We start from the raw sequence: 6,000 nt of genomic DNA, 5'->3' as shown, positions 1-6,000 counted from the left end.
AAGAGCACGAAAAAAATGCATGGTATAATTCATATGTCATGTCAACATCTCACTACAGATAATCACTATTAAGGCAAATCGGCATATCAGCAGGCAGGGCTGGTGGTTCACGACTAGAAACCCGGCCATTGAGGCAATTGACAATTCGACCGGTGCAACGTGGTGAGGTGGCCAGGTGCGTGCAATGACCACAAATGGGCGGGTTGATTAGGTGCGAATTCGCTGCGCACTACGAGCAGCCCAGCGTCGAGAGTGAAATGTGCACATTGCCGACCTCAAACCAGCACGTACGCGGCATCGCGGCATCACTGATAGCAGCGAACGTGTTCGAGCGATGTCGTTTTGAGGATGAAAAGCTACATCAAGAAAACGACAACAAGCGCGCAGCGCACGAGCTCGCGCTGCAGCGTTATTCGTCTGCGAGCTCATATATGCATTGCATCATGTTAGCATTTGCCGAAGGAACAGATGGCGGCTACTACACAGCAGGCATTACTACTTGTTTAGCGAGATGCAGTCAAAAGACTGCAGGAGGCGCACCGTTTCGTGGCATGCTGAAAGACCGCTGCTGGCGCGGCGTGTACCGTCGTGCGCTCGAGCAGTCCCGTATGCAGGTCTGTTTAGCGCTGCTGCGAATTCATATATTGCAAGTATTTCATCGCGTTGGTGCGCTTAAATCTCGAAGCGTGCAGACCTTATCTGAAGTTCAACGTCGTACGTGACTCTCTTCACTTGCGAATGACACCGCGCTGAAACTTCGCCGCTTATTTCTTCAACAGAGCACACGTACTTGGCGTTGCATAATTTCTTCCCTTTACACAGCGTGCCAACCCTGAAAAAATCTTCGGCGCCCGATATTCGCTGTAGGCCATGGCACAGCACAAGCGAAAGTCGCGGGTCCATGCTGCCAACGTGCTTTCCGAAGCAGACGCCAGAGCCCGGTACTACCCAGCCGAAGGCAGAGGGCGCTCTTTAGCACCATTTTCGCAGCGCCCCCTGGGCAATGCAGGAGGTCTCTTGGCGTACGCCGGAACCGGTATGAGCATGCGCAATGCAGGAGACGCCAGCGAACCTTGGCGAGGCGCCGATATCTGTCCGTGCTAGATATCGGCGCCAGCGCACGGGCGCTGGCGCACGCGTCGGTAGCGGGGTCCGGTTGACAACAATCGGTGGACCGCGGGGCTCTCAGGACTTTTTTCTTCATGGCTTCGTGTTCCCCGAACTTTTCCTCGCGGTTTAATTCGTCCTGTCAGCGCCCCCCAACTCTTTTCTTCTCGGCTTGAAATTCTTTCCCTCGACGACACATCCTGGGCGTACGCGCTCAGCGTCGGCGCTCTTGGCGTACGCTGGAACGGGCGTCGAAAAGGGGCATGCATCTCCATGTCCCTGGTGCTGGCTCGTTCCCCCTTTCGAGTCTAGGGAAAGAATTTCAAGCCTTGAAGAAAAGGGTTTGGAGGGTGCTGAAAGGACCCATTAAACTGCGAAGAAAAGTTTGGGGAACCCGAAAGAGGCTCATGTCATGAAAAAAAGAGTCACTGAGACTCCCGCGGTCCTCCGAGTGTTGCAAACCGTACCCGGCTTCCGACGCGTACACAAGCGCCCGTGCGCTGATATCTAGCACGGACAGACATCAGTGCCTCGCCGAGGTTCGCCAAGAGAGAAGACGCTGGGCTTGTACGCCCAGGAAGGGCCCTTGGAGTTGGCACTTAAAACTTCGACTAAAATTTTGGTCGTGTTCTCAGGGTACCTTTGTGGTCGTTGCAATCTGGATGACCGGTAGCTCCGTACGCTCCCTCGAGAAGTTCCGAACGAAGTTATTGCGTTGATTCTATTTTTCTGCTTTTCGTTTCACCAGTGCTTATCGTCAGGTACTTCCCACAAAGGATTTCGTTCATTAGGCCTTCATCTCTTTCTTTTTGGTGGAACGAGGAATATTTATCTTATGAAAAAGATGCACACAAATAAAACTAGTACAATGCGTAGCCGAGTGCGCCATTGGAGAGACAGTTAATGAATAAAAATTATCGCGTCTTGAAGAGCAAACCATGTGCCCATGGACATTTCTCCGCAAATTAGGGGTATAACAAAAAAAAACATGAAATACAAACACACAAAAAATTAGGGGGCACCTGAGCAATTCTTATGATGTGTAACTGCGAGAGGACTGCTTTTCGCTGAGTTGTTGCTGGGAACTTGCAGGCTGAACGTCACTTCGCTGCAGCAGCTCGCTTCGCACGTTTCCCTGCGTTGTGTTGGCCGCGTATTTCATTGGCAGCGAACTGCCGCCTCTGGCCACGCTTTCCTGTCTCGCCTGTCGATGTAGACGCGAGCGATTCATAATGGACGGTGAAGGCTCCATAGCACTGCAACCTCATTCACCTAAAGCTTAAGGTCGGCGGCGGCGGGAACTTCCCTTTTGTGTAGTATCTAGCCGCGTTTACATGAATACGACAGTGGCGAATCGTATTTCCTAGCGTATCTCGCGGAGGCGACACGCCATTTTTTACATCTACGACAGCAAGTCAGGCGGTACAGTGGCATCTCGCCCAGTGCCTGCGGGAGAGGGGCCAGCCGCTCCCATCTTGAGCCTGGTCTGGTTTGTTACACGAATGAGGGCTTTTGTACAACGACCCCAGGAATGCGGTGGGGCGCCCCTAAACCTGTTTCCATTCATCACGGAAGTCGTCTTGCCCTTCTCTGAAGAGGAGGGTCGCACTGATGATGATGACGTCACTCGCGTGCGGAGTCTCTGCCACGCGTGCCTTCTAGTCTAGGACTCTAGGTAGTTCCGGCCTGCCACGGCTTTCTGGTTACGTCGGCGTTTTCGTATAACGAGCCGAGTGCCTTGTCGCACAGGCAGGTTTAGTGACACTTTCGCCAAATGCACTTCTCTTGAACGAATGACACTTTCGGTGCGCGCTGTCACACGGCAAATAGGGGTGTCATTTGGAAATGATGGCAGTGGCGAGGGATGTTGCAGCACCTTTGAGAAATTCTTTTCTTTTTCGCGCAAATACCTACAAAAGACAATTTTTTTCGCAAATGTAATTACTTCGAGTCAATTTTCAGATTTACTTCCACATCTGAAAAAATGTTAACGACAAAAAGCATCCCGATCCGTGACAAGTAATACCCCTGCTACACGGGAGTTTCGAACGCCTTCCAACTGAGTGTCATTCGACTAGACTGCCGCATTGTGCTGCTAGACAAATTTTTAACAGCATTCAGCTGATATACAGTCCAGTCAACGGACAAAAAAAATAAAAAAAAATTCAATGAACGAATAAAAGTTACAAAAATGCATACACAATTGCACTCGAGTGAGGCTAGAGAGAACAATCGTAATTATCATTCACTCGCCCTATATAAACAACTTCAGTGCTTATACAATTAAAACGGCTAAAGCAAGCGTGATCACAAGGAGAAAGGACTTACGGAAAGGGAAGTACGTTGAGAACAAAAAGAAAGCAGTAACAGGTCGAAAAAACAAGTAGTTTGATTGCGGCTTTCCAGTGACGAAGCCAAAGACAATCATTCGGAGGTGTAACATTTTAATGTGTGTTCGCTTTTTTTTCCTTCTCTTTTAGCAAATATTTTTGTGTAGATGCTAAATGAGTGCTTGAAGACCATATTACATGACTGAATATTTACCGCATAAGCGCGAAATTTACCCAGGAATGCACCGATGAGGACGACTGCACTCCAGTACTCTTGTTTACATCGCTGTGCACAGACTGCTATAGTGCTCATGGTTAGAGAATGCAGCGCGAAAAGGCAAGGACAAAAGAAGAGGACAGGACTGGCGCTGTGGACAGCGCCAGTCCTGTCCACTTCTTCGTTTGTCTTGACAGCGCCAGTCCTGTCCACTTCTTCGTTTGTCTTGACAGCGCCAGTCCTGTCCACTTCTTTGTTTGTCCTTGTCTTTTCGCGCTGCATTCTTTAACCATGATCACTGACCGACAAGCCCAGACAGCCACTTTAGTTGATATTGCTCGTTTGCATGACATAATACTCGAGCTACGGATTAGTTACCCCAATTAATCTCATTTTTGTAACGGCGGTACCCTTGCTTATTTACAAAGTGCGACAACACTGTAGGAAACGCCGATGCGACTGCGCGCCAAGGAAACACTTGGTAGCCTGGTTGCTGACATCGCGTAGGTCCGGAGCTTGTCGGTAATCGACCTTGCTTTCTCCGATGAGACGAATACCTCATTTTGAATCAGTTTACGCAGAAGCACATTCGGTGACCGTTCGCATACATTGACACGGCGTTATTTGTCATCCACAAGGGACGGCAGCGACTCTTGCTGGCTGCCCAAAACATTGAGCGGCAGTATAAGTCCCACCGGCGCTTCAGTGCGTGCGCGTCCTGTAATGTAAGCGACAGCCGATTTGAGGTCACCTTTAGCAAAACTACACTCGCTGTACATTTGGGTTCGCTGAAACTTCAGAATTAGCTCTCCCCAATCACCGAAACTGCGTACACACACCCTGTGGACTCATTAGGCCTAAGGTGGTCGCCGTCGTCTGCAAAGCGAGAGTAGCTGTTCAAGTGTGCGCATTATTTGCGCAAGCTTTCATTAAAAGGCGCGCTCAAGAAAATAAGATGGATATTTTTAATTCTCAGAACAAATTTTTGAATGCCGCAGAACTGCTGTTGAGGCTACACACTCGCCTTGTCGGACGAAGCGGAGGGAGCCCTCCAAACTCACTACGAGGAAAGTGCGTTCTCCAGCGAGTGTCACTAAAGCTCATCGTGTGACAGTGCTCAAATGACACTTTAAGCAAATGTCACTTGTTGAAAATGAAGTGAAGTATAGTGCTCTCGCATTAAAAACTGTTCCAATCCGTGCTACACTTGGACTACCACATTGCCGTAATGCATGCGTAGTGTGTCGTGTTTTGTAGCAATGTATAGATATCGAGCGTTCTAACTACACACACCTTTATGAATTTGTCTCGTTGCGCTTGCATTTCGTGCTGTCGCCCAGGACGCCTTCCGCGTGAGGGAAACTTCAAGAGAAACCTCATTTAGTGTTCTGGCTTCTTTGGCCAAGTGTCCAAGGGCTTGTGGGGATCGCTTGGCTAAACTACATGCTGGAAACGCTACTGCATGAAATGAACGTCGCTTCTCAGCTCTCGGTCGCTGTTTGCGAAGGTGATCTCGGCGCCTCTTCACCGCGACAGGCGCCCCGGCCCGCTGTCTGTCGTGGCGCTTGCCGAGCCAGGCGTAAGTGCGTCTCTTCGGGCTACTCCTTCCTCCTCTGTTCCCATTCATGTCGCCAACTCCGCTTTACTGTAGAGCCTAGGCCGTTCATTTAGTGTTTATGTCTCTTGGCTCCGTTTCTAGTCTTTTCGTGTTCCTTTTCTGCCACGAAGGAGTCGCTTCCCGCCACTCAGCGTAGAGCGCTAATAGAGAGTTTTAGTATATCGTTAGCGTGATAGCGGACCTAAGGGAAATTACGTTAGCGTGCCGCAAGCAACTTATCCTCACAGAGAGTTTTAGTATAGCGTTCTGAAAACGTTAAACGCCACCTGCTTGACATGGATGCGAGCGGTCCTTCCAAAATGGTCGACACTGCCGCTACCTTGCCAAAATATAATATTTCAGTTTTTTTAACGAATTATTACTGTAGTGCTTATTTTCGTCTGCAAAATGACCCCGAAATTTAAATAAAATAAAAAAACAAATGTAAAGCAGTGGCGCCATCTAGTCAAGGCAATGTTAACTACAAGCCGTTCGAGCAAGAATATTTGCCATCACATGACGTGTAATGTCAAAAAAACTATGTGAAATTTAATATAAACTCGCTTTACATCATTTAAGTCCATAAAACACTGCGCAAAACCTCCGTATCTATTTTTGTTTCGTTCCGGACGTTTGTGCTAGGTTTCGGCTGCCTTTCGGGCAGTTGCAGACGGTAGCAGTGCAGCTGGAGGTCCCATTAGGCTTGCGCGCTCCAGAATCGAGAGCGTAGCTCAAAAACTGGACTGAAT

The sequence above is a fragment of the Amblyomma mixtum genome, chromosome 2, assembly GCF_055824585.1.
Source record: "Amblyomma mixtum isolate Tamu chromosome 2, ASM5582458v1, whole genome shotgun sequence".
Lineage (NCBI taxonomy): Eukaryota > Metazoa > Arthropoda > Arachnida > Ixodida > Ixodidae > Amblyomma > Amblyomma mixtum.
This window is presented reverse-complemented; position numbering follows the sequence as displayed.